The 9924-nt window shown below is 48.8% G+C and overlaps 1 protein-coding gene across 6 annotated transcripts in view; it reads right to left on the reverse strand.

Moving 5' to 3' along the window:
* Window positions 1-9924, reverse strand: part of KLF12 (KLF transcription factor 12) — a 169517-nt gene that overhangs the window by 45962 nt on the left and 113631 nt on the right. The window contains exon 1 of one of the 6 annotated variants that reach the window (XM_072135341.1): window positions 9750-9836. The exons of the other annotated variants lie outside the window; for them this stretch is intronic. The gene's annotated coding sequence lies outside the window, so the exon portion shown is untranslated. Of the gene's footprint in view, window positions 1-9749; window positions 9837-9924 lie in introns of those variants that run through there. 6 annotated transcript variants of the gene reach the window in all.

The following is a 9924-nucleotide window of genomic DNA, read 5'->3' on the forward strand; positions in this document are numbered from 1 at the left end:
GACCTCTCAATTTCTTGGATACTGCTTCCACAGCTGTGCTTTATTATGGTGGCCTCCTCTTTACTCACACTCCCTGACCCTGCAGTAAACCTGGTGGAGAAGTCGACCTCTACCTGTCTGACAAATGCTCCTTCAGCCCAATTGCACCTTTCCCTCTTTTGAAGTCCCCTCCGTTCGCATTATACTCCCTCTGACCTACAAGTGACTGTCATTTACCAACCCCTGGCCATGCCACTGCTTTTATCGATCACTTTAATACCTGGCTTCTTTCCTTTCTCTCATCTGACATCCCCCCTATCATCATGGATAAATTTAACATTCAATTTAAGGTAGCTTATTCTGCTTCCTCTATACTCCTCTTATACTCCTTTTAAGGGCTAATCCTCACGTCCCACAATCTTTTAATAACTTTTATTTCCCTACTATGCAGATTTTCTATAGAGGCTACTGGGGCGTATAGAGTAGCCGGAGCTGAGGCTAAATGGCGCGGCTACTCCAAGCCCCAGTAGCCTCTTTGACCCTCCTACCAGATGTCTTCAGATGACATGAGCAGATGACAGGCTTCGGGGCAAGGGTGCGCAGCTACGAGGAGTTGCGCACCCTCGTCCCCGAAGCCTGTCATCTGCTCATGCGCAGAACAGCAGGCTCGTGTCTGCGCGGTAACTCCTCTGAAGCCGTTCTGCACATGCGAAGACATCTGGTAGGAGGGTCAAAGAGGCCAATGGGGCGTGGAGTAGGCGCCGTGTAGCCGCAGCTTCAGCTACTCCATGCCCTACTAGCCCCTTTAGAAAATCTGCACACTAGGGAAATTTATCTGCATATTAGGGAAAGTTATTAAAAGATTGCGGGGACGTGAGGATAGCCCTTAAAAGGGCTATCCTCAGGTCCAATAGACGCACCTACCACCCAATCTACCTTTATAGGTAGATCCATGGTGGTAGGTTTCCTTTAAGCCAAGAGGAGAATAGATTTGTCCTTGAAGCATACCACCTTCTCCAAGCATTATAATCTTATAAAGGCAAGTAAAAGAACAGTGATGGCTAACATTTGACATTTTGATTCACTAAAAGTATACTTTCATCAAACCAATTTTTGTGAAATTCTGTGTCTTGCTTTAGTAACATTTGACATGCATGGCAGAGGAGACACGCCAAAAAGTTTTTTTCTGACAGACAGAAAGCCGATAGCATTTGGGGACGGGACAACTATCCTCTGCATTAACAGCGGTCATATTAACTCCGTTAGTGAAGGCAGCTAGTTAGCCTGAGTTCCCACCCACAACTAAATTTATTGCAGACCTACATCCAGACAGGACACACTACAACTGTGTCCCATGGTTACCCTGTCAGTTAATAAGTATATTACAATCACACTCCTAAATTTGTTGTGGGTGCACAGAATTGGAATCCTACTCCAGTATGTAATGAGAATAAATTCTGGCACACCAATGGATGCAAAGTGAATTAATTTATTTGCTTTGCATCCAGAAATTTGCTGGACCAAGGTTTATTCCAGGGACTACATGAAGGATAGTCATCCTAAACATGTGTGGTCCTAACACCGCAGCCATTATCCTTCAACTACAACAGAATCTCACCTTTCTACCAGTGTACCCACGACAGTTACTGCTCAGCAATACTGGGGGAAAAGAACTTTTGGTTATTAGAGCTACAAATATCACAAAATCATTGATATTTTTTAGATGTAACACACCACCCAAATTATGCTAGTATTCAATACACCGAGTTTTAAAAAAAGGTTGACTATTACTGTTATAGAGAAATGCACTGTGTTCTTCAATAAATGTATTTCTGTGCATTATGCCATTTCTGAGGAATCCCATTTTAATCCATATGCTAATTAGGCAGCAGTGCAACCAGGATATGTCTTCAGCACCACTTTGTCAGCTTGCTCCAGTATTCCCTTTGACAGATAAGGAGATCAGTCTTCTTTCATTGTCGCCCCATGCATCTCCAGGAGCTAAGGACACTCCCTGGATACACCAATTGCCTAATTAGCATATACACTCACCGGCCACTTTATTAGGTACACAATGCTAGTAACGGGTTGGACCCCCTTTTGCCTTCAGAACTGCCTCAATTCTTCGTGGCATAGATTCAACAAGGTGCTGGAAGCATTCCTCAGAGATTTTGGTCCATATTGACATGATGGCATCACACAGTTGCCGCAGATTTGTCGGCTGCACATCCATGATGCAAATCTCCCGTTCCACTACATCCCAAAGATGCTCTATTGGATTGAGATCTGGTGACTGTGGAGGCCATTTGAGTACAGTGAACTCATTGTCATGTTCAAGAAACCAGTCTGAGATGATTCCAGCTTTATGACATGGCACATTATCCTGCTGAAAGTAGCCATCAGATGTTGGGTACATTGTGGTCATAAAGGGATGGACATGGTCAGCAACAATACTCAGGTAGGCCGTGGTGTTGCAACGATGCTCAATTGGTACCAAGGGGCCCAAAGAGTGCCAATAAAATATTCCCCACACCATGACACCACCACCACCAGCCTGAACCGTTGATACAAGGCAGGATGGATCCATGCTTTCATGTTGTTGACGCCAAATTCTGACCCTACCATCCGAATGTCGCAGCAGAAATCGAGACTCATCAGACCAGGCAACGTTTTTCCAATCTTCTACTGTCCAATTTCGATGAGCTTGTGCAAATTGTAGCCTCCGTATCCTGTTCTTAGCTGAAAGGAGTGGCACCCGGTGTGGTCTTCTGCTGCTGTAGCCCATCTGTCTCAAAGTTCGACGTACTGTGCCCTCAGAGATGCTCTTCTGCCTACCTTGCTTGTAACGGGTGGCGATTTGAGTCACTGTTGCCTTTCTATCAGCTCGAATCAGTCTGCCCATTCTCCTCTGACCTCTGGCATCAACAAGGCATTTCTGCCCACAGAACTGCCGCTCACTGGATGTTTTTTCTTTTTCGGACCATTCTCTGTAAACCCTAGAGATGTTTGTGCGTGAAAATCCCAGTAGATCAGCAGTTTCTGAAATACTCAGACTAGCCCTTCTGGCACCAACAACCATGCCACGTTCAAAGGCACTCAAATCACCATTCTTCCCCATACTGATGCTCGGTTTGAACTGCAGGAGATTGTTTTGACCATGTCTACATGCCTAAATGCACTGAGTTCCCGCCATGTGATTGGCTGATTAGAAATTAAGTGTTAACGATCAGTGGGACGGGTGTACCTAATAAAGTGGCCGGTGAGTGTAGATTAAAGTGGGAATGTTCGGGAAATGACACTGTGGGCAGAAATAGTAAAAGTTTGCTGGGAATCACACTAGTTTCACTAAAACATGCTGTCAACAGATTAAAAAGTTTGGTGGAGGTAGTTGAATCCATTTGGGCTTTAGCATAGGTTATTGTTTTTCTTAAATTTATTTAGCATTCCCTGCTGCATACGTTTGATGGCAAGTTGAAACCTATAACACTGTATAGGCAAAAAGTTATAAATGGTAGGTGAACGGAGTATTAAACAAATGTGCTAGTTATTTAAAAAGAATATTAGAAATGTGCTTTACACCACATATATAGTGATTTACTTTATACACTAGATATTACCGTTTGTGAAAGTAGCAAAACATATCATAAGCAAAATTTACAGAAATAAATATCCCCTGGCTTCTACTGTGAAGGAGTTGCTTAACCATGATTTCCAACTATTTCTAGAGCCCATGAAATCCTAAATGGAAATGAAATGGGTTGATATTTAACAGTGAAGAAACATTCCGCAATATAGAAAAATCCCCAAAATAGCAAGCATGACTTTTCTGTGTTCATAATTACAGTTTGGTTATAACTAGAGATGAGCGAGTATACTCGTCCGAGCTTGATACTCGGTCGAGTATTAAGGTACTCGAAACGGCTCGTTGCTCGGACGAGTATTTCCCCTGCTCGAGATCGAGCATTTGATTAAAAAAACACAGTGAAGAACAGTGAAGAATAGAATAAAAACAGTGAACACAGTGAACACAGGATCATTTAAGTGAAAAACACAGTGAAGAATAGATTACAGATGTTCGGCACATCTGCTTACTTGTCGGGAGATACGCGCGGAACGGAGCGAACAAAATAGTATGTGAAGAACAATATATATGTGTGAAGAACACATTGAAGAACACGGGGAGTAGCACAGAGACACCGCAGAGCAGCACGGAGACACCGCGGAGCAGCACGGAGACACCGCGGAGCAGCACAGAGACAGCGGGGAGCAGCACAGAGACACCGGGGAGCAGCACGGAGACACCGGGGAGCAGCACGGAGACACCGGGGAGCAGCAGCACGGAGACACCGGGGAGCAGCAGCACGGAGACACCGGGGAGCAGCACAGAGACACCGGGGAGCAGCACGGAGACACCGGGGAGCAGCACGGAGACACCGGGGAGCAGCACGGAGACACCGGGGAGCAGCACGGAGACACCGGGGAGCAGCAGCACGGAGACACCGGGGAGCAGCAGGACGGAGACACCGGGGAGCAGCAGGACGGAGACACCGGGGAGCAGCAGCACGGAGATACCGGGGAGCAGCAGCACGGAGATACCGGGGAGCAGCAGCACGGAGATACCGGGGAGCAGCAGCACGGAGATACTGGGGAGCAGCACAGAGACACCGGGGAGCAGCACAGAGACACCGGGGAGCAGCACAGAGACACCGGGGAGCAGCACAGAGACACTGGGGAGCAGCAGCACGGAGATACCGGGGAGCAGCACCACGGAGACACCGGGGAGCAGCAGCATTGGGACACCGGGGGGCGGCAGCACGGAGAGACACCGGGGCAGCACAGAGACACCGGGGAGCAGCAGCACGGAGATACCGGGGAGCAGCAGCACGGAGATACTGGGGAGCAGCACAGAGACACCGGGGAGCAGCACAGAGACACCGGGGAGCAGCACAGAGACACCAGGGAGCAGCAGCACGGAGATACCGGGGAGCAGCAGCACGGAGACACCGGGGAGCGGCAGCATTGGGACATCGGGGGCGGCAGCACGGAGAGACACCGGGGCAGCACGGAGGACACCGGGGCGGCAGTACGGAGAGACACCGGAGCGGCAGCACGGAGAGACACCGGGGCGGCAGCACGGAGAGACACCGGGGCGGCAGCACGGAGAGACACCGGGGCGGCAGCACGGAGAGACACCGGGGCGGCAGCACGGAGAGACACCGGGGCGGCAGCACGGAGAGACACCGGGGCGGCAGCACGGAGAGACATCGGGGTGGCAGCACGGAGAGACATCGGGGCGGCAGCACGGAGAGACACCGGGGAGCAGCACAGAGACACCAGGGAGCAGCAGCACGGAGATACCGGGGAGCAGCGCAGAGAGATCGGGGACACTTCAGTGGAAGAATGTGTGAAGAACACATTGAAGAACACGGGGAGTAGCACAGAGACACCGCAGAGCAGCACGGAGACAGCGGGGAGCAGCACAGAGACACCGGGGAGCAGCAGCACGGAGATACCGGGGAGCAGCAGCACGGAGATACCGGGGAGCAGCAGCACGGAGATACCGGGGAGCAGCAGCACGGAGATACCGGGGAGCAGCAGCACGGAGATACCGGGGAGCAGCAGCACGGAGATACCGGGGAGCAGCAGCACGGAGATACCGGGGAGCAGCAGCACGGAGACACCGGGGAGCAGCAGCACGGAGATACCGGGGAGCAGCACAGAGACACCGGGGAGCAGCACAGAGACACCGGGGAGCAGCACAAAGACACCGGGGAGCAGCACAGAGACACCGGGGAGCAGCACAGAGACACCGGGGAGCAGCACAGAGACACCGGGGAGCAGCACAGAGACACTGGGGAGCAGCAGCACGGAGATACCGGGGAGCAGCAGCACGGAGACACCGGGGAGCAGCACAGAGACACTGGGGAGCAGCACGGAGAGACACCGGGGCAGCACGGAGGACACCGGGGCGGCAGTACAGAGACACCGGGGAGCAGCACAGAGACACCGGGGAGCAGCACAGAGACAGACAGAGACACTGGGGAGCAGCACGGAGAGACACCGGGGCAGCACAGAGACACCGGGGAGCAGCACAGAGACACCGGGGAGCAGCACAGAGACACCGGGGAGCAGCACAGAGACACCGGGGAGCAGCACAGAGACACTGGGGAGCAGCAGCACGGAGATACCGTGGAGCAGCAGCACGGAGACACCGGGGAGCAGCAGCATTGGGACACCGGGGGGCGGCAGCACGGAGAGACACCGGGGCAGCACAGAGACACCGGGGAGCAGCAGCACGGAGATACCGGGGAGCAGCAGCACGGAGATACTGGGGAGCAGCACAGAGACACCGGGGAGCAGCACAGAGACACCGGGGAGCAGCACAGAGACACCGGGGAGCAGCACAGAGACACCGGGGAGCAGCACAGAGACACCGGGGAGCAGCACAGAGACACCAGGGAGCAGCAGCACGGAGATACCGGGGAGCAGCAGCACGGAGACACCGGGGAGCGGCAGCATTGGGACACCGGGGGCGGCAGCACGGAGAGACACCGGGGCAGCACGGAGGACACCGGGGCGGCAGTACGGAGAGACACCGGAGCGGCAGCACGGAGAGACACCGGGGCGGCAGCACGGAGAGACACCGGGGCGGCAGCACGGAGAGACACCGGGGCGGCAGCACGGAGAGACACCGGGGCGGCAGCACGGAGAGACATCGGGGTGGCAGCACGGAGAGACATCGGGGCGGCAGCACGGAGAGACACCGGGGAGCAGCACAGAGACACCAGGGAGCAGCAGCACGGAGATACCGGGGAGCAGCGCAGAGAGATCGGGGACACTTCAGTGGAAGAAGAGGAGCGGATCCCCGACAAGTAAGCAGATGTGCCGAACATCTGCAATCTATTCTTCACTGTGTTTTTCACTGCGTTTTTCACTTAAATGATCCTGTGTTCACTGTGTTCACTGTTTTTATTCTATTCTTCACTGTTCTTCACATCTGCTAACTTGTCGGGAGACATTCTTTTTCAATTAAATAACACATTTTATTCCCGAACCATGGTCCCTTTGAAAAATGCTCGAGTCTCCCATTCAGGAAAAGTTCGTTTCGAATAACGAGCACTCGAGCATTTTAGTGCTCACTCATCTCTAGTTATAACCTATACACATCAGAAATGGGAACAGCTATGTTTCAAGTTCAAGATGAAATCCAACACGTTGCCTAGGTTCACATGTCAAACTGCATTTTAAAGTTAAAATATAAAGGAGGGGGGTGAATGCTACTTATTTAATACTACATTATAAAATATATATTCAATGAAAATGTTCAATACCAAAATAAATGCTCCCACAAAAATGTAATTTTGAAAATACCCTTATAATATTGACAATAAAAATACAGCTCATCCTCCAAAAATAAGCATCAACCAGTAAAATAAAATTAAGATGTCCATAATTTGACTAAATGTGTTTTTGTTCTTAAAAAGGAAATCTACAATCAAAATCAAGCATGATAAACCTTGACTGTGGTAATTTTATTTTTGTTTTGCATTGCCTCCTTCGTTCCAAAATCAACTTTTTCAATTATGCTAATAAGGTCAAAGGGCTCTAGGGGTGTTATCAGAGCCCATCTGTGCTACAGCTTTACTGCTTCCCCCAGCACACTGCTCTTCCTCCTCCCTCTGCCTGATATATTCTCGCTGAAGTTTCAACTCACAGTGGGAGGGGGAGGTGCTCCTTTCACATTGTAGCAGCCTGTGAAACTGCAACACAGTGGACTCTGGTAGGCTCCCATGAGCAGTGCAAAATGAAAGATGTTCTTCAAAATATTCCAGAATCGGTTGGTGTGCTTTTAAATCCTATAAAAAAGTCAAACTCCCCAGACAACCCCCCAGCCCAAAAAAATATATCAAAATATATCATATATTATGTCCCGCTGCAGCTCCCCTTCTTAGTGTTCTCGCCAAGCAGCTCCTCCCCAAATTATAGCCCTGATACTGTGCCACCCAGCTTCCCCTCATATTAAAAGCTCATCACGTTGTGCTCCACCTGTTACGGTGCCTCCCAACAGCTTTCTCTCTTTTGTGCCACCCCTAGCAGTTTCCTCTCATATTTTTTACCCCAGTAGCTCCCCTTCTTATTTTGCCCCCACTGGCTACCCTTGTTATTGTGCATTCAGCAACTCCCCCTGTTACTGCACCCCCTGCAGCAGCTTCCAGTCTTACTGCACCCCCCAGCAGTTATTCCTCTTATTGCGCTCCCGCACCACCTAGCAGCTAATCACATTCTCCTTTCCTTCTTGTTGCTTTATAAAAAAAAAGTAATAAAACACAGTTATTACCCTTTTGCCATTCGCCGCAGCACCTTCCCCTCCTCCGGCAGGCAGGATGAAGTCATATTACTGTGGCAGGCTACCTGCCCACGGCAGCAGAAGGGGCTCAGTAATAGTGCAGAGTGCTGATGGATTTCTACATTATCACTGCAATCAAGGCTCCAGACGCCGATAGACTTGATGTCCCAGGACCTACCTCCCATCACACAACACAGAGTACAAAATCCAGGACCATCCAGATCTGGGACTGTTAGGAGGTATAGTTTTATCTGGGTTTGTGAGACAGAAGAAGGGGGAAACAGATCCAAACGGAATCCAAAAGTTGCAGAGATTTGCACTCCAGTTAATGTCATCCTTCCTGGCAGGATAGATAGTCTTTTATTAAGTTTTATTCAGTACAGGAATGGTTAACCAGCTTTAACAGAGACGCAACTAATATTATTCACTAGAATTAGCATTTGAAAAGATGGCTAAACGAATCAGTCAAAAAATCCCAGCCAAATAGTCCACCCACGTTCACCACCTTTTTTTTTACCTGATGATAATTACAGATTGGAGAACAAGCAACCTATAATAACCTGCTTAAAGTTTAGGAATAGAGGCATCGGTAAACACCTTCTTGTTGCTATGGAAATATCTGCAGACCACATTGTCTAAAAATTCTCCAAATTTGTGAACTTGTTTATCTCTACTAATGTCAAGAGTATCCAAATGTGAGTGTATTATTATTTAAAGCATGCTTGTAACAATTTGGTTATTTATAGCACATTATACATTCTGATTGCAGCTTGTTTTCGGATCTCAGCCATGGAAATGTTATTACTATGGCTCCATTTAAAGGGGAATTCATTCAATATTAACTGCTATGTACACTGGATTAGTTTTTTATTCAATACCTAAACTATAAGATCTGTCACTTTGACTGATAATCCTGAGGGTTGATTAACAAAGACTTTTTGTGAAACAGCTCCAATTGAAATATCATCCACAATTTATAGAAAAAAGAAAGACGTGGGCTTCAAGAGATGTGGGTTACAATTTGAATGACACACGAAATTGGAGCAGTTGCACTATAAAATGTCTGTTTAAAATTTTGCAGATTACTTCCAACCACAGAAAATAATTTAGTGTGTAGCCTTTGCCCTCACTCTAGACACCCTGGTCAAGGTACTGTGATTTACTGGCTTCCACCCTTAGTGTTACATATTCCCCAAAAGGCTTCCTAGAGAGTCTCCTGATCAGTGGTAATGCGACAGCTAGATTTTGGTAACATTTAAAGGGGTATTTCGGGAATATGAACGTCTGATACATTCATTTATTTATAGCATCATGGGTTTTTGCAACAAAACTCAATGTCATTAGTCACAAAATGGAGCTTAAATAGTTAGATTTTATGATTCACAAAATGTTATGGGCTTTCTAAAGTAGGCAGAGTTATTACCAAGATGGCGGCCACTGGAAACTACAAGTCCCAAGATCCTCTAGTTCTCAGTAACTCCTCCTCCCTCTTATGCTCTGCTTCCAGTGATGATAGAACAGGTTTTCTTGCTCTGTTACCATAGTAATGATGTGTAACTGCCATCACCACAACACTGGTCATACTGGATGCACTACAA

Source organism: Engystomops pustulosus, chromosome 2, assembly GCF_040894005.1.
Source record: "Engystomops pustulosus chromosome 2, aEngPut4.maternal, whole genome shotgun sequence".
In the NCBI taxonomy this organism is placed as follows: Eukaryota; Metazoa; Chordata; class Amphibia; order Anura; family Leptodactylidae; genus Engystomops; species Engystomops pustulosus.